The sequence below is a fragment of the Pristis pectinata genome, chromosome 13 (assembly GCF_009764475.1).
Source record: "Pristis pectinata isolate sPriPec2 chromosome 13, sPriPec2.1.pri, whole genome shotgun sequence".
NCBI classification, from domain to species: domain Eukaryota; kingdom Metazoa; phylum Chordata; class Chondrichthyes; order Rhinopristiformes; family Pristidae; genus Pristis; species Pristis pectinata.
In genome coordinates this window covers 52,621,196-52,635,683 of record NC_067417.1, presented here as the reverse complement: position 1 = coordinate 52,635,683, position 14,488 = coordinate 52,621,196, and the positions used below count along the sequence as shown (strand labels likewise).

General features: G+C 47.7%; 1 pseudogene; it reads left to right on the top strand.

Moving 5' to 3' along the window:
- The first annotated feature begins 13,095 nt into the window (after positions 1-13,095).
- On the top strand, positions 13,096-13,244 carry LOC127577548 (uncharacterized; annotated as a pseudogene).
- Positions 13,245-14,488: the final 1,244 nt, after the last annotated feature.

The window sequence follows — 14,488 nt, the reverse complement described above, 5'->3', positions numbered from 1 at the left end:
TACAGGCCAAATGCAGGCAAAAGGGACTAGCTCAGGTAGGCACCTTAGTCGGCACGGACAAGTTGGGTTGAAGGGCCTGTTTCTGTGCTGTATTACTCTATGACTCTACTCTCAGCATGTGGCACTCTCACCCACTGAATTACAGAAACAAGCCATTTGGCCCATCAGACCTTTGCTGGTGCTTTGGCTCCATGAGAGTCCCCTCCCCTTCCCATTAACCTAGACCCAAATACCATCTCCTTCTATTCCTTCTGCCCTTGTATTAATCTAGTGTTTGCTCAAATGTCTCTGTGGCGCTATGTTACTTACTCAGTAACAGTATTCCAGTCAACACATAAAACCATAGCCAAAAGATGAGGTGTTGATGGGTTGCATTTAACCTTACAAGGCTGACTGGTGCTGACGACAGATATTAGTTGACAAAGTGCTTGTCAACTGGGGGGCAAGAGACTTTTACATGCAAGGGAGCAAAGGGCAGGGCAGGATTCAGGACATCTGAATTGTCCCAATGACATAATCTATAAAATCCTCCGGGTTGGTTTTACAGTTGGGCACCTAACTCATGATTAGGCACAATTCCTGAAGCTTCCAAGGGTTGTAGATTTGGATCATGGGATTAGCGGGCGCTCTGGCTGGATCGGCATTGGGAACACTCCTACTGGGGAGCTGTCTTTTAGCCTTGGCTCCCTTTACCTTATTCAACATATGTGATGGGTCATCATTATTTAGGGTTGTCATTATCAGTGGTAGAATCGGAGTCATAATCAGTGTCTGTCTGAGGATCTACTAAAGGTCTGTCCCCTACTGAAAAGTTCCGCCGTTTGTCTGTGGCTTTAGAACCATTCAGAGGCGGTCTTTCTGTCTAAGCTGATTTCTAGGTCGGGATGCGATGGGGTCATGGGACTGTTCTTGTGACGGGACTTGGCTGGCAGTAATGGTTTGCAGACTCGCCACATTATATGGGGGCGGCAGTGAAATTAGGGGGCAGATGGGGGATGTGGGTCGAACCCTCCAATCCTCCTCACTCTCGTCCGTATCATTATTTTGGAACAACAGGGTCATGCCAGGCATGTCGGAAGGTACCTACACTTTATCCTTGCTATTTGTTTTATTATTCCTACGTTTTTCCTCATTCTTCTGATCTATCCCTTCCCTTTCCCTTCTGCTTCTCTCCGCATCGTGGTCTCTGCACTGAGACCTCAGAACTTCCCAACTCTTGGGATTGCCTTTCTCATCACACACACTAATCTCTCTTCTACGTGCATTATGTTCTCAGCTACTCTTTTTAGATCTGTTTATTAGGTCTTTGGCTGTTCTTCTCCAAGCAGACATTAATATATTCCATTTTTCCCCAGTATTGTGTTCCCAAATCGCCTTTTCTGCCTTTTGGCACTTATCCAAATTCCAGGATCCCCCTAATGGCCATATTTCATTTCCCAATTTCTTACTGAGGCATGCCGATAATCTGCGGAAGTTATACTCATTTTCGGGTCGTCTTTACACAATTTAGATAGTAGGGTATTGGGCCCAGACTTATCGAGAGTTTGTCCCTTTTTTTCTTACTTTTTTTTCCCTTTTTCTTAAACCGTACGGTACAGATCGCTGCGATTATCTATAAGATCAATCAGTCTCTTTCCTTCACCCACTTCAGGTCCCTGACCTTCCCGTGGGGGATTTTCCCTCTTAAGAACCCATTTTGGAGACCACATCCATCATGTACATGTGTGATGTCCTGTCGAAGGCCTTCTCCTGGTCCAAGCTGACCAGGCAGGTGTTCAAGTTCAAGTTACTTTATTGTCATTCATCCATGCTATGAAAACACATGGCGGAACAAAATGTCATTTCCCCCAGACTCATACAACAGAGGACAGACATAGAACAGAAGACAGACAATAAACACAGACAAAAAACAAAAAAAAATCAAAAAAATATATAGTGCGTAGAGATAGTGCAAAATACGGTATATACAGACTACAGATTTAGTGCACAGTTGGTGCAAAACCGAGCTGGACAAGAGAAATACGAGCTCAATGTGTTGTACTCATTGTATAAACATGTTCAGCAGCAGCCAAAGTTCTTATACGCCGTTGTGCAAACCAGAGCTTTTGAAACAGCATTTGTCTACCAGGATATTCAGGAGCCTGACAGCCTGGGTGAGAAAACTTGTACAGTCTAGTAGTTCTGGCCCGGATGCTCTGGTACCGCTTGCCAGACGGCAGTGGGACAAATAGGTCGTGGGAGGGATGAGAAGGGTCGTCTATGATTCTATAAACCTCACGTGTGCGTCGTGTGTTGTAAATATCCGAGATGGAGGGAAGAGATACTCCAATGATCTTTTTCGTTGCACTCACAATTCTCTGCAAAGACTTACGGTCAGAGATGTTACAGTTACCGTACCAGGCAGAGATGCAGCTAGTCAGGAAACTCTCAATGGTACCCCTGTAGAATGCAGTAAGGGTGGGGGAGGGCAGGTTTCCTCTTTTCAGCTGCCGTAAAAAGTGGAGACACTGCTGTGCCTTCTTGGCGAGGGAAGAGATGTTAGTTGACCAGGACAGGTTGTCTGCTATATGTATTCCCAAGAATTTGTAACAGCTGACTCTCTGTACATTGATGCCATTGATGCACAGGGATAAGTGGTCAGCCTGAGCCTTTCTATAAAATCCACAATCATCTGTCCACCCCTCTGTCCTGCACGTAGGCGATGGTATCCCTGAGCAGTGCAAGGCTGTCAAGAGATTTTCCTGCCAAGTACAGCACAGGTTTGGTCCAGTGGTTCACCTGTCCCAGAGCAGACTTGACCCGGTTGACAATGGCCTTGGACAGGACTTTATAGTCCACATTCAACAGTGAAATGGGTCTCCAATTCCTGATGTCCTCCCTCTCCCCTTCTGCTTGTTGATGAGGGTATGATGCCCTTCCTTATGGAGTCTGACATTCTGCCAGCCAGAAGCACAGCATTGTACACTTCCAGCAGGTCCGGGCCCACCCAGTCCCACAGAGCCAAGTACAGCTCTGCCGGTAACCCGTTGCTTCCGGGAGTTTTATTTGTGCCAGGGGAACGGATGGAGCCAGTCAGCTGCTCCAGGGATAGTGGCTGGTCCAAGCTCTCCCACTTGCTGTCATCCAGCACCTCTGTGATAGGGGACAGGAAGTTTTGGGCGGCCATGCTGTCTGTGGTCTTGCTGTCATACAGACTGACATAGAAGGATCTGCGGATCCTCAGTATGTCCGTCTGGGAGGATGGTACTGAGCCAACTTCTTCCTTAAGGCTGTGGATCACAGAGCTCCCCCTGTGAACCTTTCTGAAGAAGAAGCGTGAGCACGTCTCATCCTGATCCACAAAGCGGACCCTGGATCCGAAGATAATCGTCGAGGATTCAGAGTCAAAGAGCACAGCTTGCTGGCTCTTCACCTCTCGGAGTTCCTCCCTCACATCCACCCCCCTTGACAGCACAAGAGAAGTTGCTGCATGTCTGTCTGGAGCTGGTGCAGTTTCCTCTGGCTCTGTCTTGCTTTCTGAACACCTTTGAGGATGAAGAACCTCTTGATGTTTTCCTTGGTTGCTTCCCACCAGTGAATTGGGGAGTCAACGAGGGTCTTTACAGTTCTCCAGCCTGTGTAATCACTCTGTAGTTCCTGCATGTTCTCTGAGGTCAGCAGCTTGACATTCAACTTCCACGTCCCCCTGCCTGCCTTCAGCTCCTCCTGTAGGTGACAGGAGGCTCGAAGGTGGTCAGAGAAGAACACCGGCATGATGTTGGTGGATCTGACCGTGACTGCCTTCATTTTGAAGGGGAAGTCCATCAGGGACCGTACTGAGCTGTCCGTTCTGGTCCAAGTGCATTGTGACTGTGTTCCACTTGCAGGGGTGCTGAAGGCGTCACACAACTTTGCGTCTGTAACAGTTTCCATCAGGAGTCTGGAGCTGCTGTCCAGTCTCCTGTCGGCACTGCCGGATTGTCCAGCTGCATCAACGATGCAGTTGGTGTCACCGGTCAGAACGACTGGTGGGGACGTTGCCAGCAGTGGTGGGAGCTACTTGAGGGCAGCCGGCCACTCGCTCAGCACGGGTGAGGCGTACACATTGATTAGCCAGAGCGGAGTGTTACGGGACTTCACGTCGGCCATGAGGAGCCACCCCACCCCCACCCCAACCACCTCTTTGACTTCAGTGATGGAGAAGTTACCTCCTCGCAGCAGAATCCATGTGATCCCTCAACTCAAATACCAATGGAGATAAATCCGGCATCTGTGACCATGCGCAGTGTGGAGAGCTCTGTGCGCTGTGTTGATGCCTTGCAGCACCTTGCCAAGGTCAAGGCTGATGTAACCTTTTTAAAGGAGTGTGGGCTGCCGCTCCTCCACGACTGTCGGAGGTGGTCGTGATGGTGGTCCCAGGGATTGTCAATGTGGTTGGGGGGATGATAGGCGCGCATCCGGCCTGAGGATGCTTTCTATGGGGCATCGATAAAAGTTGGTGAGGGTCAAAGGGGACATGCCAAATTTCTGTAGCCTCCTGAGGAAGTAGAGGCATTGATGAGCTTTGGCCATGGTGTCCACGTAGTTGGACCAGGACAGGCTATTGGTGATGTTCACTCTCAGGAACTTGAAGTTCTCAACCTTCTTGACCTCAGCACCATTGATGTCAAAAGGTGCATGTGCACCATCCCCCTTCCTGAAGTCAATGACCAGCTCTTTTGTTTTGCTGACATTGAGGGAAAGGTTGTTGTCATGACACCATGTCACGAAGGGGGATGGGAACACAAGTGACAGGTCAGAGGACGGGACAGTTGGTGTACAGGTTGATGCAGCATGTAGAGAGGCTGTGAGGAAGAATAGGCAGCTGTTCGGGCAAAACTGTCATCAGTTGGATGGGTTGAAGTGTGTCTATTTTAATGCAAGGTGTATCAGGAACAAGGGTGATGAACTTCGAGCATGGGTCAGGACATGAAACTACGATGTTGTGGCCATTACAGAGACTTGGCTATCACAAGGGCAGGAATGGCTACTGGATGTTCCGGGGTTTAGATGTTTCAAGAGGGACAGGGAGGGAGGTAAAAGAGGTGGGGGGGTGGCGTTGCTAATCAGGGATAGTATCACAGCTGCAGAAAGGGAAGACATCATGGAGGGATCGTCCACGAGCGGTGTGGGTGGAGGTCAGAAACAGGAAGGGAGCAATCACTCTTGTTGTTAAACTTTATTTATACAACACGGTAACAGACCCTTCTGACCTAACGGGCCCACACCACCCAATTACACCCATGTTATAGACCCCCCAATAGAAACAGAGACACTGATGAACAGATCGGGAGGCAGATTTTGGAAAGGTGCAAAAATTGCAGGGTTGTTATCATGGGTGATTTCAACCTTCCTGATATTGATTGGCACCTCCTTTGTACGAAAAGTTTGGATGGGGCGGAATTTGTTAGGTGTGTCCAGGAAGGATTTCTGACACAATATGTAGAGAGGCCGACCAGAGGAGAGGCCATGCTGGATCTGGTACGCGGCAATGAACCTGGTCAGGTGTCGGATCTCTCAGTGTATGAGCATTTCGGAGACAGTGACCACAACACCCTGACCTTTACCCTTGCCTTGGAGAGGGATAAGAGCAGACAGTATGGGAAAGTATTTTATTAGGGGAAGGGGAATTATGATGCTGTTAGGCAGGAACTTGGGAGCGGATGTACTCAGGGAAATGCACAATGGAAATGTGGATGTTGTTTGGAGATCACTTGCAGGGGGTTCTGGATGGGTTTGTCCTATAGAGGCAGGAAGAGGATGGTAGGGTGAAGGAACCATGGTTGACAAGAGATGTGGAATATCCAGTGAAGAGGAAGAAAGAAGCTTACTTAAGGTTTATGAAGCAAGGATCAGACAGGCTCCGGAGAGTTACAAGGTAGCCAGGAAGAAGCTTAAGAATTGAATTAGGAGAGCTAGAAGGGGTCATGAGAAAGCCTTGGTGAGTAGGATTAAGGAAAACCCCAAGGCATTCCACTCATGTGCGAAGAACAGGAGGATGACTGGAGTGAAGGTAGGACTGATTCGGGATAGAGGAGGAAACATGTGCCTGCAGTCGGAGGAGGTAGCGGAGGTCCTTATTGAATATTTTGCTTCAATATTCTCCTGAGACAGACCTTGACGTTGGAACATGTTGATATTTAGAAGGAGGATGTGCTGGAACTTTTGAAAAACATTTGGATAGATAAGTCAATGAGGCCAGATGGGATATGTCCCAGGATACTACAGGAAGCAAGCAAAGAGATTTCTGAGCCCTTGGTAATGATCTTTGCGTCCTCACTGGCCACTGGAGTATTGCCAGATGATTGGAGGGTGGCAAATGTTGTTCCTTTGTTCAAGAAAGAGAGTAGGGATAACCCTGGGAATTATAGACCAGTGATTCTTACTGCAGTGGTGGGCAAATTATTGGAAAAGATTCTTTGGGACAGGATTTATGAGCATTTGGAGAAGCATAGGCTGATTAGGGACAGTCAGCATGGCTTTGTGAGGTGCAGGTCCTGCCTCACGAGCCTAATTGAATTCTTTGAGGATGAGACAAAACACATTGATGAGGGTAGAGCAGTGGATGTGGTGTACATGGACTTTAGTAAGGCGTTTGATCAGATTCCCCATGATAGCTCATTCAGAAGATCAAGAGGCATGGGATCCAGGGATACTTGGCTGTGTGGATTCAGAATTGGCTCACCCATAGAAGGCAGAGGGTGGTTGTAGATGGAGTGTATTCTGCCAGGTGGTCAGTGACCAGTGGTGTTCCGCAGGGATCTGTTCTGGGACCTCTGCTCTTTGAGGTTTTTATAAATGACTTAGATGAGAATGTGGAAGTATGGGTTAGTAAGTTTGCAGATGACACAAAGGTTGGTGATTTTGTGGATAGTGTAGAATGTTGCCCAAAGTTACAACGGGACATTGAAAGGATGAAAGTTGGGCTGAAGAGTGGCAGATGAAGTTCAACCCGGAAAAGTGTGAAATGACTCACTTTGGAAGGTCAAATTTGAAGGCAGATTACAGGGTTAATGGCAGGTTTCTTAGCTGTGTGGGGAACAAAGGGTTCTCGTGGTCCAAATCCACGGATCCCTCAAAGTTGCCACGCAGGTTGACCAGGTTGTGAAGAAGGTGTTTGGCGTGTTGGCCTTCATTAGTCAGGGGATTGAGTTCAAGAGCTGCGAGGTGATGTTGCAGCTGTATAAAACCCTTGTTAGACCCACACTTAGAATATTGTGTTCAGTTCTGGTCACCTCATGAAAGGAAGGATGTGGAAGCTTTAGACAGGGTGCAGAGGAGATTTACCAGGCTACCTGGATTGGAGAACACCCGGATTGTCCTCTTGGACTGTAATATTGAGTATTTAAGGATCAACATCACAGCATTACCCAGAGGATGGAGGACGTGGAAATGAGTGACATTTGCAGAAGGTGGCCGTGTGGAACATTTCCAATATAACAAGTGGAAGTGAGCAGTTACAGGAAAGGTGAGAACAGTCTGCTGAATGGAACTGAAGGTGAACATAAAAGTGAAATGTGTTTTAAACACTGCCTCCCACATCGGTTGGTGCAGCAGGTGTTGCTGCTACCTCCCAGCTCCAGGGTCTGATCCTTACCTTGGGCACGGTCTGTGTGCACTCAGTACCTTCTCTCTCACTGTGTGTCCTTCCTCTGTGTGCTCTGGTACTCCCACATCCCAGTGACGTGCTGGGTCTGGGAAATTACCACGGAGTTTAAGTTAATGGCAGAGGGAGTCAAAGGGGAGTTGGTGGGTGTGTGTGAGGCAGAATAAGTTGTAGAGTGCAGAGAAATAGGGAGGAGGGAATGAGACTCATTGGATCGTCCCCCTGAGAGCTGACTTGGACTCAATGGGCCAAATGGCCTCCTGTGATGTTAAGTACCAGAGTCTATAGAACTGAGGAAAAAGAGCAGTGAGGTCACGGACAGTATCTGGATTACAGAAGGGGAGTAGCTGGCTGTCTTGAGGCGAATTAGGGTGGATAAATCCCCAGGGCCTGACGAGGTGTCCCCTCAGTCCTTGTGGGAGGCAAGTGCAGAAATTGCAGGGGCCCTGGCAGAGATACTTAAAACGTCCTTCGCCGGGGTGAGGTGCCAGAGGACTGGAGGATAGCTGATGTTGTTCCATTGTTCAAGAAAGGCTCTAAGAATAAGCCAGGAAATTATAGGCCGGTGAGCCTGACGTCAGTTGTGGGTAAATTATTAGAAGGCATTCTGAGGGACAGGATATATAAGTATTTGGATAGACAGGGCCCGATTAGGGATTGTCAACATGGCTTTGTGCATGGCAGGTTGTCGAATTAATCTAATAGAGTTTTTCAAGGAGGTTACCAGGAAGGTTGATGAAGGGAAGGCAGTGGACGTTGTCTGTATGGACTTCAGCAAGACCTTTGACAAAGTTCTGCATGGGAGGCTGCTGCAGAAGGTTAAGTTGCTTGGCATTCAGGATGCAGTATTCAACTAGATTCGATGTTGGCTTAGCAGGGGAAGCCAGAGAATGGTAGTAGATGGTTGTCTCTCTGACTGGAGGCCTGTGACTAGTGGTGTGCCGCAGGGATCGGTGCTGGGTCCGTTGTTTATCATCTATATTAAAGATTTCAATGACACTGCAGTAAACTGGATCAGCAAATTTGCGGATGACAACAATATTGGGGGCATAGTGGACAGTGAGGAAGGCTATCAAAGCTTGCAAAGTGATCTGGACCAGCTGAAAAATGGCAGATGGAATTTAATGCAGACAAGTGATGCACTTTGGGAGGGTAAACCAGGATAAGGCTTACACAGTGAATGGTAGGGCTCAGAGGTGTGTGGTAGAACAAAGGGACCTGGGAATACAGATCCATAGTTCCTTGAAAGTGGCATCAGAGGTGGATAAGGTCATAAAGAGAGCTTTTGGCACATTGACCTTCATAAATCAGGGCACTGAGTGCAGGAGTTGGGATGTTATGTTGAAGTTGTACCAGACGTTGGTGAGGCCACATTTAGAGTGTTGTACCTACAGGAAAGATATCAATAAGCTTGAAAGAATGCAGAGAAAATTTACACGGATGTTGCAGGGACTTGAGGAACTGAGTGACAGGGACAGGTTGAATAGGTCAGGAGTTCATTCCCTCGAGTGCAGGAGAATGAGGGGAGATCTCATAGAAAAATACAAAATGATGAAGGGTATAGACAGGGGGAATGCATGCAGGCATTTTCCCCTCAGGTTGGGTGAGACGAGAACTGGAGGACATAGGTTTAGGGTGACAGGTGAAATATTTATGGGGAGTCTGAGGGGGAACTACTTCACTCAGAGTGTGGAACGAGCTGCCAGCGGAAGTGGTAGATGCAGGTTCAATTGTAACGTTTAAGAGAAGTTTGATAGGTACATGGATGGGAGAGGGTACAGAGGGATATGGTCCAGGTGTAGGTAGATGGGACGAGGTAGAAGACCAGGCCAGCATGGATGAGATGGGCTGAAGGGCCTATTTCTGTGCTGTAGTGCTCTATGACTCGCTGACTCCATAAGGTGATTCATTCGGGGAGACAGAAATAGTCTCTCTGTAATCAGAGAAAACAATGAAGACCATCAACAACCTTGAGACAGGATACTCTGAGACCCTCTTCATTATCGCAGGTGACCTCAACAAGGCCAGCCTCACGAATGTGTTCCCAAAATACTACCAGCACATCTCCTGCTCCACCAGGGGCACCAACACCCTTGACCACTGCTATACAGCCATCAAAGACACCTTCTGAGCCACCCCTCACCCTGACTTTGGGAAATCAGACCACCAGGCAGTGCTCCTTCTCCCTACATACAAACAGAAACTGAAACGGGAGGATCCGTTTCGGAGAGTGGTGCAGTGCTGGTCTGAGGAAACAGATGAGCTCCGAGGTGACTGCTTTGAGACAGTGGACTGGTCCATGTTAAAAGACTCAGCTGCTAGCCTTGATGAGTAACCGACCACCATCATAGACTTTATCAGCAAATGTGTTGAGGACTGTGTACCAAAGAAGATGATACTGGAGTTCCCAAACAAGAAACCATGGATGAACTTGGAGATCCACTCCCTATTGAAGGAGAGGACTGTTGCACACAAATCTTGTGATCCTGACCTGTACAATAAATCGGGATATGACCTTCGTAAAGCTATCAGGAATGTCAAGAGGCAATATCGACTCAAAATAGAGTCCCAGACCAGCTGCCAGTTATGGCAGGGCTTACATGCCGTAACAGGCTACAAGACAAAGTCAGGCTGCATAGTTAACAACAGCGCATCCCTTCCTGATGAGCTTAACGTATTCTATGCGTGCTTTAGAACACAGAACAGTACAGCTCAATACAGGCCCTTCGGCCCACAATGTTGTGCCGACTGTTAAACCTCGCCAAATACTATCTAACCCCTTCCTCCCACATATCCATCTATTTTAAATTCCTCCATATGCTTACCTAGTAAGCTCTTGAATTTGACCACCATCGCCCCAGGCAGCACATTCCATGCCCCAACCACTCTGGGTAAAAAACCTTCCTCTAATATCTCCCTTGAACTTCCCACCCATTACTTTAAAGCCATGCCCTCTTGTATTGAGCATTGGTGCACTGGGAAAGAGGCACTGGCTGTCTGCCTATTCCTCTTAATATTTTATACACCTCTATCATGTCTCCTCTCATCCTCCTTCTCTCCAAAGTTTAAAGCCCTAGCTCCCTTAGTCTGTCCTCATAATTCATACTCTCTAAACCAGGCAGCATCCTGGTAAATCTCCTCTGCATCCTTTCCAACTCTTCCACATCCTTCCTATAATGAGGCGACCAGAACTGGACACAGTACCCTCAGTGTGGTCTAACCAGAGTTTTATAGAGCTGTATCATTACCGCGCGACTCTTAAACTCGATCCCTTGACTTATGAAAACTAACATCCCATAAGCTTTCTTAACTACCCTATCCAGCTGTGAGGCTACTTTCAGTGATCTGTGGATATGAACCCCCAGATCCCTCTGCTCCTCCACACTGCCGAGAAACCTGCCATTTACCTTGTACTCTGCCTTGGCTTTTGTCCTTCCAAAGTATACCACCTCACACTTCTCTGGATTGAACTCCATCTGCTACTTCTCAGCCCAGCATTGCATCCTATCAATGTCCCTCTGCAAGCTTTGACAATCCTCTACACTATCCACAACACCACCAACTTTTGTGTCATCTGGAAACTTGCTAACCCACCCTCCTACTCCCTCATCCAAGCCATTAATAAATATCACGAAAAGTAGAGGTCCCAGAACCGATCCTTGCGGAACACCGCTAGTCACAGCCCTCCAATCTGAATGCACTCCCTCCACCACAACCCCCTGCTTTCTACAGGCAAGCCGATTCTGAATCCACACAGCCAAGCATGCCTGGATCCCATGCCATCTGACCTTCTGAAGAAGCCTACCATGTGGAACCTTGTCAAATACCTTACTAAAATCCATGTAGACCACATCTACTGCACTACCTACATCAATCTGCCTGGTCACCTCCTCAAAAAACACTATCAGGCCTGTGAAACATGATCTTCCCTTCACAAAGCCATGCTGACTGTCCCTGATCAGATCATGATTCTCTAAATGCCCATAGATCTTATCTCTAAGAATCCTTTCCAACAGCTTGCCAACAACAGACTTACTAGTCTATAATTCCCTAGACTATCCCTACTACGTTTTTTGAATAAGGGGAGAACATTTGACACCCTCCAATCCTTCGGTACTATTCCCGTAGACAATGAGGATTCAAAGATCCTAGCCAAGGTCTCAGCAACCTCCTCCCTCGCTTTGCGGAGCAGCCTGGGGAATATTCCGTCAGGCCCCGGATTTATCTGTCCTAATATTTTCTAATGGCTCCAACACATCCTCTCTCTTGATATCAACATGCTCTCGAACATTACCCTCACCAACACCGTCCTCAGTGTTATCAAGACCCCTCTCCTTGGTGAATACTGAAGAGAAGTATTCATTGAGAACCTCACTCACTTCCACAGCTTCCAGGCACATCTTCCTACCTTTATCCCTAATCGGTCCTTCCTTTACTCTCGTCATCCTTTTGCTCTTCACATAAGTGATAAAATCCTTGGGATTCTCCTTAACCCTACTCTCCAAGGCCTTTTCATGTCCCCTTCTTGCTCTCCTCAGCCCCTTCTTAAGCTCCTTCCTTGCTACCCCATATTCCTCAAGAGACCTATCTGATCCTTGCTGCCTCAACCTTATGTATGCTGCCTTCTTCCTCCTAACTAGTTGTTCCACCTCTCTTGTCAACCATGGTTCCTTCACCCTGCCATTCCTTCTCTGTCTCACCGGGACAAATTTATCCCTAACATCCTGAAGAACGACCACATCTCTATAGTACATTTCCCTTTAAAAATGTCATCCCAATTCACACTCGCAAGATCTGGCCTTACAGCCTCATAGTTTGCCCTTCCCCAGTTAAATATTTTCCTGTCCTCTTTGCTCCTATCCCTGTCCATGACAATGCTAAATGTTAGAGAGCAGTGGTCGCTGTCCCCCAAATGCTCACCCACCGAGAAATCTGTCACCTGACCCGGTTCGTTACCTAATAATAGATCTAACATGGCATTCCCTCTCGTCAGCCTGTCAACATACTGTGAAAGGAATCCCTCCTGGACACACTTAACAAACTCTGCCCCGTCTAAACCTTTGGTACTAAGCAGGTGCCAATCAATATTTGGGAAGTTGAAGTCTGTTATTCTTGCACCTTTCCAAAATCTGCCTCCCGATCTGCTCCGCAGTATCCCTGCTGCTGCCAGGAGGCGTATAGACTACTCCCAGTAGAGTAACTGCTGCTTTCTTGTTCCTAACTTCCACCCATACGGACTCTAGAGTGGATCCCTCTACATTATTCACCCTTTCTGCAGCTGTAATAGTGTCCCTGACCAGTATCGCCACTCCTCCTCCTCTTCTCCATCCGGGTAGCTTCCAGGGAGCCACACGAGTGGCATCAGTGCTGTGTTTTTATATAGAAAGGTAACACTAATGAATGATATGTACAAGAATGTAAAGGTTTGCACTGTTTTACAATTGTATATAGTTTGTCTTTTACTATGAATAAAGTTTACTTTGTTTAAGAAACAAGGTTCTCCCAGGACGAGGCTATCCCATTGCACTTCGGGTGTGCTGACGCCTGCGATGTCCCCAGATGCGGGATACTCGACTGCAAAGTTTGTGATAGTGGGGGACCGCGTTCGCGCTCTCCCCGGCATTCAATTCAAAAACGGAACTGATGATTCCTTTTCCGCAGCGTGTCGCTGACGAAGGATAACCAAACCAGAGCCACACGAGTAGTGCAGGTGCTGTTTTCTATATATGAAAAGGTAACACTAATGATTGATCCGTACACAAATGGAAAGGTTTGCATTGCTTTATTGTCATATATAGTTTGCTTTTTATAATGAATAAAGTCTATTTTGGATTTTAAAATTCCCTCCCTTTCCCTTTTAAAACACTGAAATCCGGGAATATTCAGTATCCTTTCCTGCCCTGGTGACAGCCAAGTCTCTGCAGGAGCCACAATATCATAGTTCCATGTACTTATCTAAGCTCTCAGTTCATCGGCCTTATTCCTGATGCTTCTTGCATTTAAGTAAATGCACTTTAGCCCATTCACCTGAAAACTTTTATACTCTGTACTCTGCTTCTCCTTCTTCAAAGCCTCTCTATAAGTTAGATCTGGCTTTAGTCCGTGCACTTCTTCCACTGACCTATCCCTCCGGTTCCCTTCCCCCTTGAAAACTAGTTTACACCCTCCCGAACCACACTAGCAAACCTGCCTGCAAGGATATTGGTGCCCCTCAGGTTCAGGTGTAACCCGTCCACTCTGTACAGGTCCCACCTTCCCCAGAAATTCCAGCGATCTGAAAATCTGAAACCTTGCCCCCTGCACCAACTCCTCAGCCGTGCATTCGTCTGCCATCTCCTCCTATTCCTACCTTCACTATCACATGGCTCTGGCAGCATTCCTGAGATTGCTACCCTTGAGGTCCTGTTCTTTAGCCTTCTGCCTAGCTCCCTAAACTCACTTTTCAGGACCTCATCCCTCTTTCGACCTACGTCATTGGTACCAACATGTACCACGACTTCTGGCTGCTTTCCCTTTTGCACAAGAATGCTGTGGACCTGATAAGGTACATCCCGGACCCTGGCACCTGCAAGGCAACATACCATCCGGGATTCTCGCTCACGTCCACAGAACCTCCTGTCTGTTCCCCTGACTATTGAGTCCCCTATCACTACTGCCCTCCTCTTCTCCTCCCTTCCCTTCTGAGCTACAGGACCAGTCCCAGTGCCTGAGACCTGGCTACTGCCGCTTGATCCCTGTAGGTCATCCCCCTCAACAGAATCCAAAGTGGAATACCTGTTTTTGAGGGGAACAGCCACTGGGGTCCTCTGCACTGTCTGCCTGTTCTCTTTCCCTCTCTCTCTCCCCTGACAGTCACCTCCATCT